Source organism: Nomascus leucogenys, chromosome 8 (genome assembly GCF_006542625.1).
Source record: "Nomascus leucogenys isolate Asia chromosome 8, Asia_NLE_v1, whole genome shotgun sequence".
In the NCBI taxonomy this organism is placed as follows: domain Eukaryota; kingdom Metazoa; phylum Chordata; class Mammalia; order Primates; family Hylobatidae; genus Nomascus; species Nomascus leucogenys.
The window spans coordinates 62,353,967-62,367,175 of record NC_044388.1 but is presented as its reverse complement, the minus strand read 5'-3'; the positions used below and the strand labels follow the sequence as shown (position 1 = coordinate 62,367,175).

General features: G+C 39.8%; 1 protein-coding gene across 3 annotated transcripts in view; it reads right to left on the bottom strand.

Annotated features, from left to right (window-relative positions):
* Positions 1-12,714, bottom strand: part of RNF182 (ring finger protein 182) — a 70,029-nt gene extending 57,315 nt beyond the window's left edge. The window contains exon 1 of one of the 3 annotated variants that reach the window (XM_012508783.2): positions 12,558-12,714. The gene's annotated coding sequence lies outside the window, so the exon portion shown is untranslated. The remainder of the gene's footprint in view (positions 1-12,557) is intronic. The other 2 variants (XM_012508784.2, XM_012508786.2) reach the window with 2 other exon arrangements.
* Positions 12,715-13,209: the final 495 nt, after the last annotated feature.

The window sequence follows — 13,209 nt, the reverse complement described above, 5'->3', positions numbered from 1 at the left end:
AGCTATCATACACACACACATAAAGTACACACTGCCTGATTCCATTTGTATAAAGTTCTAAAATGGGCAAAACTAATCAACGGTGTTAGAATTCAGACTATGGGTCACCTTTGGGGGCAGGTAATAACTGAAAAAGGCAAAGGAAGGATTTGGGGGTAATTAATAGTAATCTTCTATTTTTTGATGTGAGTAGTAGTTACACAGGGGACTCACTTGAAAATGCATAAAAGCTATATATCCTTATGATTCGTGCACTTTTCTATATGTATGTTAACCTTCAATAACAAGTGTATTTAAAAGCAAAAGTAATGCTTCCTATGTCTATACAAGACACATACAACACAAAACGGGTAATGTTGTGATTGTGAAAAGTCTACATGCAACACCATGAGAGACTTTCTAAAACTCAAATCTGATCATTGACTCTCCTGTTAAAATATTTTAACGTCTTCCTAATCTGGCCTCTGTCAACCTCACCAACCACATCTCTTACTCCTTTCTCCTCCTCGACCTCGCTCCACCCCCTCCCCAATTCTTTTTACTCTCCAAAAGAAGCCATATTATTTCAAATGGATTCTAAGCTTTTATGATGCCCAGTTCCCTCTTTATAGCTCTTTTACCCACTCTTACTACCCCAAACTGTCCCATATTTGCCCGCTTTCCTAGGTCATCCTTCATCCAGTACAGACATCAATTATTCCCAAATCCCAAATCTTGCTTGGATGCCTCTCCTACAGACTCCACAGGCATCATACATACGCCCCATCATGGCACACACTTGTGTAATGACCAGACACTTATCTGTAATTTCTTCTGTTAGCCTCAGGAGGGTAGGGCTATACCTGATTTGTTCATCTTTGAGTCACTAGTGCCTAGCACAGTGTTACTTAAGAAATTTCCTACTCTACAATGTGAGATTTTTATAAGAGCTGTCTAAATGTTCCCCTTTTTAAACTGTCTGTGAAAGAAAAATTTATATTTATAGACCAATCAACCATGACCATTTAAATTTACTGCAGACCAAAGAATAATTGAATCTCAGTAGAGATATTATCCTGAGTTCTAAAACGCTTTAAGCTTCTCCTAATTATGTGTCCAATTGTTGACGTAAAGCTCTTTAAGGATTTCTAACTCTTCCATCATTGTCTATAAAGATAGGGAAAGGGAAAACATTAAATTTTTTATGATGCTAGTTCCTTACTGATATGGTTTGGCTCTGTGTCCCCACCCAAATCTCATGTTGAATTGTAATTCCCAGCATTGGAGGCGGGGCCTGGTGGTAGGTGATTAGATCAAGGGGCGGTTTCTAATGGTTTAGCACAATCCCCATAGTGCTGTCTCATGACAGAATTCTCAGATCTTGTTCTTTGAAAGTGTGTGGCACCTCTCCCATCTCTCTTCCTCCTTCCTGCTCTGGCCATGTAAGATGTGCCTCCTTTCCCTTGGCCTTGTGCCATGATTGTTAAGTTTCCTGAGGCCTCCCCAACCATGCTTCCTGTACAGCCTGCAGAACTGTGAGTCAATTAAATCCCTTTTCTTCATAAATTACCCACTCTCAAGTAGTTCCTTATAGCAATATGAGAATGGACTAATACACTCACCAAAACTGTATCAATAGCATAGCCCATTTCTAATGCCCCATTATAATAAGTGATGTCTATCTCAAATGAATCATAGTAAGATGTCTCATTTTTAAACATCTTTTGTATGTATTCAATGTAAGATACATTGCTGAGTAACTTTTCTATCCATACATTATCATGATTAAGAGATCATAACAATTTCAACAGTTTCAGTGACATCATATGGTTATAACTAATGTGCTATCTTTTTGGATCATCAAATGTTCTGATTTCCTATGAAAATATCTTCTACTTATTAATATGTGGCTTGTAAGTCATTCCACTGTCAGAATCAGAGTGAAAGACTTCCAACTCTAATCTGCATATATGAATAAAGGCCTTGATATTCTGACTTTAGGAATACTTTCCTGCCAGCTACAATAATTTATTTGGTCATGATACACACACATATCTTCTGTGTGTCAAATATGGGAAATGCTGAATTGACAGTTAAGTCAACATATGGGGACTACATCTGGGAATACAACACAGGGATTACAACTTTAGGCAAAAAAAAAAAAAAAAAAAAAAAAAAAGACATTGTTTCTGCCCTGTTGGAGCTTACAGTCTAGTGAGGATGGTATCAATCTATCACATAAACAAATGTAAAATTAAAATTGTGGTAAATACACCATCTCTCACCTGGACTATTGAAATTGGCTCCTAACAAGTCTCCCTGCTACCAGTCTTGTCCCCTTGCATCTTCCATGTAGATACATTCTCTATGTGGAAGAATATTTCTAAAATGTTAACTAAATTACTCCCATCTTTCCCAGACCGTCTCTACAAACAGTCCTAGAATGGCTTCCTATTCCACATAGAATAAAACCCAAGTCCTCACCCTGAATAACAAAGTCTGGAGAAATCTGGCCACCCCTTTTCTTTCTAACCTCATTTCATATGACTCTCCTGCCTTCTCTCTCTGCCTCAGGGCCTTTGCACTGATTCTGTCTGAAATGCTCTGGTCTTGATCAAATCTTCTCTTGTCACTCAAATCCCTATTTAAATGTTACCTTACCCTTTAAGGTACTCATCCACTCATTTGCATTATTTTAATTATCTCAATTTTATTTATCTCTGCTAATATTCTTGTTTATTTATTTGGATTTTGTTTGTCCAGGACAGGAGAAAAATGAACAGACTAGAAAAAAGGAGCGGGGATGCCGGCCAGCATTAAGAGCTCATGCGTGGATCACAGTTCAGTCTTCATAATCCTATCTAAATGGCAAACTACCTATGACAAAGCAGAGATGGCATAAGCTTACCCCACTGCACCACCTTTGGAACTACTACAACTGTTGTAAACAAATCAAAAAAACATTGTTGGAGAAGTCACTCAGAGAAATAGGTAAAGTATAGAATATTTGGATCTAATGAAATTACATTAAAATACCTTTCAAACCAAGCAGATGTCATTAAAACGACTAACATAACTGTGAGTGACAGAAATGAAGAATCCAACAGAATGAAAGAAGATATCTCAAACACTGATGGGCACAGCCTAAAGCTGACATAGACAGACAGGCTTGGCCCTCCTGTATAGTCATCATAACAACAGGAGACTCCATAACAATAAGAGACAGGGTGAGGAGTGACTCCGAATCAAGTCTAGGACTACACTATTCAACATGGCAGCCACTAGTCACGTTTGGCTACTGAGCACTTGAAATGTGGCTGGTGCAACTACGAAGCTGAAATCTACATCGTATTTAATTTCAATTAATTTAAATTTAGAAACTGAAACAATGAAAAAAATTTTTCCTGCAAATACAACAGTACTTTTTTGGTAAGACCACATTTCTTTTTTTTTTTTTTTTTTTTTTCCTGTTTTTGAGACGGAGTCTTCCCCTGTTGCCCAGGCTGGAGCGCAGTGATGCAATCTTGGCTCACTGCAACCTCCGTCTCCCAGGTTCACTTGATTCTCCTGCCTCGGCTTCCCGAGTAGCTGGGACTACAGGCGCGTGCCACCAGGCCTAGCTAATTTTTGTATTTTTAGTGGAGACGGGGTTTCACCACGTTGGCCAGGTTGGTCTCGAACTCCCAACCTCAGGTGATCTGTCCACCTCAGCCTTCCAAAGCACTGGGATTACAGTCATAAGCCACCATGCCTGGCCTCACTTTAACTGCTGAAAATTTATCCTCCAAATTGAGATGTTCTCTAAGTGTAAAATGCATACCAGATTCGAAATAGTTTGTGCAAAATGAAAATATTTAATATCTCATTAATAATTTTTATATTGATGACATGTTGAAATTATGGTAATTTTGATATATAAGGTTAAATAAAATCTACTACTAAAAATAATTACTTTTATTTTTTCTTTTAAGGGGCACAGTCTCACTCCATACTGGAGTGTAGTGGAATAATCACGGTTCATGGAAACCTGAACTCCTGAGCTCAAGCAATCCTCCTGCCTCATCCTATCTCAGCCTTTGGAGCAGCTGGGACTACATGTGCGTACCACCGTGCCCAGCTAATTTTTGCATTTTTTGTAGAGGTGGGATCTCTCTATGTTGCCAAAGCTGGTCTTGAACTCCTGGCCTCAAGTGATCTTCCTGCTTCAGCCTCCAGGTGTGAGCCACGCACCTGGCCAATTCTTACTTTTTAATATAACCCATAACTTAAAAGTACATATTGGACAGCACTGGCCTAAGGATTAAAAACCAATACTATCTGAAAAGAAGGGTTTGGAGTCTCCTATTATTATGATGACTACATAGGAGGGCCAAGCCTGTCCATCTATGTCATAGGAAGAATTCTCCAGAATGTGTGCCATCCAGATGCAGCATTCAAGCCTTAAATCTGTGATCAATAAGCAACCATATTTTAATTAAAAAATGCTCAGACAGCAATTTCAAATTAATATGGGATGGTAAGATAACTAAAGTTCACCTGGAATGGCACCTTCAGTTTATCTGAGATTATAAACTTCCTTCTAGTGGGTAACTAACTCCAATCTAGAGAAGGTTTAGAATTAAATATAGAGATGAGGAAAATCAGACTTGTATTATTACTTTTTAGAAAAGTTTAGAAATATGTCTTATATTAATTGGAACAGCCTGTGCACAATTGTCATGTTTTTAATGTTTAAAAGAATCTGACATCAAACTGACAGATGAGCCTTGTGATTCTAGTTCAAAATGTGTAATAGATTTTAGATATGATTTATTTTTATTGAAATGTTTAGGGAGTATTTGACTATGTCTATACAATATTAATTTTGTAAGTGACAAAATATTCAAAGGAACTTAACCTAAGTATTTGGTAAGGTTTTACTTACTTAAGTCATAAATTTGCCCAATAAACACGATTTATCTAATAGAAAAATAAATACATTAAAGTTACATGTGCAATTTAAAATATTTAAGGTTTGAAATTTAACTAAGTTCATAAATAAGACGGATAATTTAAGAAATCCAATCTGTTCAATTTGAATCAAAGTTTAGTCAAAGAAAAAGTGAAGATGACTGCTCATATTTACCAGATATATAAACAGATTATTAATATATGCAAGTTAAACTTAAAGGCCTAAAGAAAATCAGATTTTTGTTTCTACCTGAAATAAATTAAATATTAATTTTCCTTTCTCCACACAAAACTTACCCTTAATAACTAACAATTAAGTACATTAGAAATGTTAATGCATTTAATCCTCACAATCACCAAGTGAAGTAATATTATTGTCTCCACTTTACAGGTAATTGTCTTAGTCTGTTCAGATTGCTATAACAAAATACCATATGCTGAATGGCTTATAAACAACAGAAATTTCTTCATCACTGTTCTGGGAACTGGGAAGTCCAAGATTAAGGTGCTGGCAGATTAGGTATCTGGTCAAAGACCACTTATTGGTTCACAGATGGTGCCTTCTCACTGTGTTCTCACATGGCAGAAGGGGCCAATGACCTCTCTGGGGTCTCTTTTATAAGGGCACTAATACTATTTATGAGGGCTCCACCCTCATGGCCCAATCACCTCCCAAAGGCCCTACCTCCTAATACCATCACCTTGGGAGTTAGAATTTCAACATATGAATTTGGAGGGGACATGAGCATGCTGTCCATTGCAGTAATGAAATGAAGGCACAGAGAGATTAGGCAGCTACCTCAAGGTCATATCACTAAAAGGTAGCAGAGGCAGTATTCAAATCCACGCTGTCTGGCTTCTCATACTGGCCTTGAACATTAAAAAAAAAAAAAGAGACAAAAAGGTCACTGTGATTTATATAATTAGATGATCATAAAAGTGGGTTTATTCCATACTATTCAGATTCTAAGTCTCTTATTCCTTTTTTCCCCCCAGGAGTTATCAAGGAAAGTATGCACCAGGAATTCCAGGAAAACCCCATTTCATTTAGGAATGACCCAAATGAAAACATCTTTCCAAACTTCTAACTTCATCCCTGATACCACACTCCAGACCTTCAGCATCCTAAAACAAGGAAATCTCCCACTATAGCAAAAAGCATGTTGCTCTGACCCTGAGGGAATTTAGCCTGGGGGATATGACATTTATTGAGTTACTTTTCATTTCATTTCATCCTATACCACTCATGTAGCCCTTGTCCTTGTTCATTTCCAATCCAGAACACAGTATAAAACAAAACACAAATTCAGGAGACAGAAAATAACTCCATTTAATTTGGTTTTTGTTCCAAAAATAGACTTGAGGATAGGGGTTCTCTGTCTCTTTCTACTCCAAAAGCCCATCTGAGGTCTGCAGCAATAATTGCAACAACGATGTCTTTTTCTTGGCTACCTCCTGAGAACTACCTCCTCCTCCTCAGCCAGCCATACCTGCCACTCTGAATTTGCTCCACCAGGCAGTCCTCAACTGCCACTGTTTCCAAAGTAACATAATCCCAAAAGCATCTTCACTGCAGCAGGAAGGCATTCTTTGTCTGCTGGTAATTAACAAAGCAATCACAGTCAAATTCAGATTGTGGTTTATCCACACAAATCATGTTTTTAAATCTACCAACTCTGTACAATCTTGGATAAGCTATTTATTAGCCTTTTATAGATGAGGAAACAAGAATTATGGTGACAATCAAAAGAGACAGCTTGTGTGGAATACTTAATAGCGTACCTGGCACCAAGTAAATGCTTAATAAATGGTAGTTATTACAATATTTACTATTAAAAGAACCTACAGAACTATGTTTACTCACTTGCTTTTATGAACACCTGTCTCTTATTTAGTCTTACTTTTCACATAGCTTAAATAAGCTCCTGAAATTAAAATGCTTAATCATTCTTCTATGGAGACAGTAAGAACATGTGTTATTTCAGAGGAGGGACATGCACAGAGTTCTACTGGGAGGGAGTGAGAAGGGAGTATCACTTAGTCCTTAGCACATGTAAGAGGTAGCCTAGGAAAGAGCAGGTGAGCCCAGATTGAGGATAACCCCGTGAGGCAATGCAAATGGATCAACATTTCCAACATAGATTTACATGTATATAGCAAGGCCAACACCACAGAAGATATGTAGTCACCCCTCAATATCTGCAGGGGGGCTGGCTCCAGGACCCCCAAGGATACCAAAATCTGAGGATCCTCAAGTCCCTGGTATAACATGGCATAGTATTTGCATATAACCTATGTACATCCTGCCATGTACTTTAAATCATCTGTACATTGCTTATAATACCTAATACAACGTAAATACCATGTAAATAGTTCTTAGACTGGGTTTCTTATTTGAATTATTTTTTATCGTTGTATTGTTATTTTTTTCCAAATATTTCCAATCCATAATTGATAGAATCTGCAGACATGGAACCTGCAGATATGGAAGGCTGACTATATTCTTTTAATATGTGAATACGAATAATAAATTAAAGAACAACTACCTTTGGAAAATATCTTTTTCATAAATTATTCTAGTTTCTATGTACAGAAAAGAATACTGGTACATGTCACAATATGCTATGAAGAAATGCTTCTTGTTTTATGACTTTAGGTTTTGTCTCTTTTTAGCAAAAAAGAAAAAATAAGATGGGGGAGGAAAGCCCAAGCATAATAATTAGTGTCATTATTTCTACACTCAGTAGATATCAGTAAATAGAAAATAAAGCCTGATGCATTCCTTGACATAAAGCCAGGATTCTGGTATATTTTGTGTACCTTTGGGTTAACGTAACAGAAAGTGATCATATCAGTTTCCTCACTCATAAAAAACGGATAATAGCACCTACTTCAAAGGGTTGTTGTGAGGATTAAATGAGTTGATATTTCTGAAGTGCTTGGAAAAGTGTCTGGCCCACAGGGAAGAATTCATAAAGGTTTGATTGACAGAGAAGAGCTGGAAGTCAAAATTACTGCAATCAGACTAAACAAGTTCTCAGTAAATCAACATACAGGAAGAAAAAAGGCCAGAGAAGACCACACAGAAACCTTTTATTGTAGATTTAAAATTCAAGAGTTTGAGTAAACAACAATTCTTCAGTATAACTATGCCTGACACATCACATGGTGATCAAATTATGTAAAATACCATGTCTGCCTTGAATGACTATAGCTATAGAAGAGGGAAGATGATTCACAATAGACTGATCAGAAACACAACTTCTCACTCAAATACATCAAATATGTTAGCCAAACACACAGTTTTATTTTACAGTTCCATTGCCATCTTGATTATCTAAATCATGTACCTGACCAATTAGATAACATTTCTCATGTGGAAAAATTTTATTATTGGGCCTTAATTTGTGGTTTACAATGTTTAAATTGCAGTTAAACCACAATTCAAGAGAGTCACGGTTTAGTTAATTGGGAGGAAAAATGGAGGCAAGTGACCAGGACCAGCAACAGCATCTCTTCTGTAGGACTGGCCAGCCTCTGGAAATGGTCACTAGGTAAAGACCTCAGGTAATTTGCTTTAAAGTCTAGACCATAAAGTGTTAAAGAGATTATTAGAGCCATCACTGTCTCCCAGCTTCCTGCCCCAGACTCCCTGACCCTGCCCTCCCAATCACCACCACTGCACCCCTACCCCTGCACCACCTTTGGCCACTACGCCAGCAGACTCTCAGTATGTATTGATCTCTTTAAGATCTTTTAACTCACTGCTGCCTCTACCTCCTAGTTCTTTGGTTTTCACTTCAACCGATTGTAAGACAAAGAAGCAAGGATCAAGTTCAAAACATGTATGGAAATAAGCAATCACCTAACAGGATCCCAGATTCTACTATCCAACATACCATGTCTATAAATACTCAAAATGCGAAATATAAAGATTATAATGTGTTTTTTATGCACACTATTTTCTGATCAAATTACAAATTAACCAAATCATTTTTAAAATAAGCTCTGGAAATACAAAACTCTTTAAAAAACATTACAAAATTAACTGGTAACTTTTGAAAAAAGGCTGAAAACAAAGGAGACTATTTGGGTATCATACATTAAGAATTACATATAAAATAAATAACCCTAATAGTTGAAAAACAAGTAAGTCCCCAACTATAAGAGGTTGGTTGACTTTCATCAAGCAACACAGAATATACAGAAGGAAGCATTTGATAAACATTTGATGACTGATGTCCAAAACCATACTATATAACTGCTACAAACAATAGGCACATCAGGAAAACAATCGTTTATCTTGAACTATGTTTATATCACTTAAATTATGTATAATACTGTATAAAAGTATACATTTTCCCCAAGCACTGCGGCTTACCAAACAGCTTAAGACATCTTATCTCCATTTTAATTGAAAACATGAAAAATGAAACACAAGTCCACCAAAGTTTTTCAGCTTCTATCAATCACTATTAATAATCCATGTCACTAAACGCCACATCCTATCGCCATGACCACGTGTCTCCTGTGCCTTTTCTCAGCACAGTAGTTCTGATCAATACCCACTGTGCACAGCAGGTCAGTTAACAATACCTTATATTTACAGCATTTTGTCTTGAGGTCTCAGGGCCACATTATTCTCCCCAGCCACAAATCTAAACCTAAGTGTTTTGGTAATGAAGAAATCATTTAAAAACTACCATCCTTCACAAATGTGCTTTCATAAATGCTACAACACATTGCACTAGATGCTAAATTACCAACCAGTAATCATGTTATCACAGTGCAACTAGAAATTGCAAGAGAATGTTGACCCAGAAACAGCCAATAAAGGCTTCAGTGGCTTTCGGCTGCCCGTGCAGGCTTATATGGTTACAAACAACTGACTTTCAATGGCACAAACATAATGTTAATCCTAACTTAAACAGGAACATTTGTGGCTCTTTTTTTTTTTGGTCTTTGGATATGCTTCATAAACTGAATTACAGAATTCTTTCAGGTAGAATACAGCTATGGTGACAATTATCAGGCCATATGTTACAGCTTATACCAAAAATTAGGGCCAATTTTACGTCATAAAATTAAAACCCGTAAGCTAGAAATGCAGGAAAAGACTACTCCTGTGAATCAGCAAGAGTGATGACTAGTATTTTACACCTGGGGATATGCAGCGCTGTTGCCTGCTTCCACCAGGTGGCTAAACCATGGACAGAAAACACACTTTCTGTTTGCATTTTCTAAGGACATATTGCAGATATCATAGTATTTTTTCTTTCATTATCTGGTTATGCACATACCTCAGAACACTAATAACACATATAAACATGTCAGATTATTGTTTTCCACTGCACTGACACAAGCTTCATTTCATGGTTCAGAGCTCTTATAAATAAGCCACTACAACCAAGCAGTGCATGCAGTACATGATTGTTGATTTCTGTATACCGACTTTATTTTTTGGCAGAAAATGATGCAGCTTTGAAGAAGCCAAACTATACTGAATGTTGTGCCTGTGTGAGCTAGCAGCAAAGGCAAAGCACCAGTCCTTACTGTGCTAAATTCACCATGGATATCTCCGTTCTTCAGCACTCAGATTAAGGGCCACAACATAAATGTTTAGGATAGAACTCACAGTGTGGGTTTCATCTGGCTGAAAGCATGGACCAAGTCCTTGAACTTGAATACCGGTTTTGCTAACAAAGATCTGAATAAAGCTGTTCTCTTGGTCCTTTAGAAAAAAAACACACACACAAAAAATTTATTTTTAGTACAAAACGTAAAACTACATTCTCTGTCTATATAATGTGCCTAGGCTTCAATATCCTATTTGCTGTTCATGCTTAAGTGAGAAAATACTAATTTTTCTCTCCCATTTATCTTCTCAAAACAGATCTACTTCGTTTTAATCAATGTACCATTTCATTACCATCATGAAAGAGTATTTAGCAGAGCATCTGTGAATCTTCCACAGGTAAAATTCAGTTTAAAAACAAGCCCAATTGCGAAATACCCTGCAAACTGTTATTGCAACTTCAATCCTTTAGTTTCTAATACAATCTTCTAATGAAGTGGCATTACTTGAAGTTGCTGGCAAATATGAATAGACTGAGAAACCTAGTAATCAGCAGGCTAACGGGTGTTGAAATCCCAAAAGAGGGAAGAGGAATATTAAATAATCACTCTTTGCCTGACACCTCAAGTAGCTGTAATATCCAGAATTCCAATCAACTTAACTGCAATTCAAAATGATCAGTGGTACTGTTTATTTTCATTAATTACTGTATAGCAAAAATATAATTTCTTGCATTCCACATAGAGTTCTTTAACTGACCTATTGCAACTTATACATTATTTTACTAAGTTGGATATACAATTTTATGTTAGATTATTTTCCAGTTATCAATATGACATCTCATATTGTTTAAATATGATTTAAAACAAATCTTATTAACATATATACAATTTCCTTCTGAACCGATCAACTGTATTTCTGAAAATGTATCTGTTTTCTTTCATATTACTACATGTAAGATGATGTCTAAGTACCAAAAAAATAAGTCTTCACAGTCACAATTTAAATCTGTGCTTCGCGTCTGCAACAAACTATCACGAAATGATTGCAAGGCTTGGGGCCACTGAGAAAGGTACCTATAACCTATCCAGTGCCCCAGTGGCAACCGCATCGTGGTCCTCATCATCACACTCATAAACACCGATGCAAACACCGCCCAGCTACCTGCCTCTAGAGGTGCTTTGGATTGCTTCCCTACACATAAAAACACAAGGCACTTTCCACTTCCTTACAGCATGAACACAATACCTTCTAGAAACAAAAGCAATGACCTCGGTACCAAGTATCTCCTCGACAAAGTATCGGCACTGCACTACACTCCGGTCTTGCTAGTCGGGGAAAGCCGGGCTACACTTACCATCCAGTTATAGGTGCAACTGCACCTTCCAAAGAAAAAGGTCTTTCGATTCAATATCCAAACGAACTTCAGAAGCCTCCTCAAAATGCTTCAGCCACAGGCATAAAAATGGGCTCACTTTTCAGAGATTTGTAAAAATCTTTGGCCTGTCCCTCTTACTACCCTCCCATGCCCCCCTCAAAGAGAATGCCATGAAACATTCAAGTCCAAAGGTAAATATTTTCATATCCTTTTTCCCCCATAAAAGCCTCGATGGCACGCCAAGAAGGAAAATAATAACAACAACAACAGAGGGGCAGCTCCCTGAGCAGGTGCAGCCCGCGCGGGCGCTCCGAAGCCGCCCTCCGCCGCACAGCCCCTCAAGTTGGTGCCAGGACGGCGGCCCCCGTGGTGCCCGGAGGAAGACTCCGCGCGCGGGCCCCGGCGCCGCTCGGCCCGAAGTTTGCCGCCCCCTCTCCTCGGCGCGATTGGGCGGCCCGGCGCCGTCCAGGACTGCGGGACTGGCTGCTGCCCCGGCGTTGGGGAGGCCGCGGCGTCGGGGGCGGCCGCCGGCCGTTTCCTCGGTGGGGACGCGCCCCCGGGGACTCGGGCGCAGCCGGGTGCGGGCAACTCTCCCTCCGCGCGCCGGGCGGGCCTCACCCCACCCCAGCCGGCGTCCCGCCGACCCCTCCCCGGCCGCGGGCGCGCTCGCCTTACCTGGCCGGCGGCGGCCCAGGGCCCTGGAGCCGCTCCGGCTGCGGCGGCGCCTGGGAGGGGAGGGAGGTTCCCGTGGAGGAGGAGCTCGCGCGAGGAGCTAGCGGGCTGGCGGGCGGACGGCTTTGTCTCTACGGCGCGGAGCCGCCGACCCTGCGTCACCATGGCAACCGCCGGGGGCCCCCCCGGCCCTTCCCCTCAGCAGTCCGGGTATTCGGAGGGGACAAGGACCCCCGATGGGCCGCCACCACCACAAACACGCCCCTCTCTCAGTCTCCCTCACAAACCGCCTGTTTCTCCCCAGCGAGAGGGGAAGGCTAAAGCGGAGCGAGCCCAGGGCCAAGTGGTATTCGCATCCTGGTAGGCACTCCTTTGCTTCCCCACACTGGACATTCCAACTCCCGTCGCACCACCATCCCCCCCAGACACCCTCCACCACCACCGCCACACCTTTCTCCTGTGGAGCTGTACCCTCAAAATGGAAATTCACTTAAGGGAGGAGAAAGAGCAATGCAAAGTGATAAAGTGTTGAGCAACTGGTACTCGGTGCTCCTGTTGCAACTGCCGCAGCATGCACGGAGCTGCCAAGGGACGCCGTGCAGCCTCCTGCCTCTCCCCCTCCTCCTCCTCCCTCTTTTAGCAAGCTTTGCCTCTG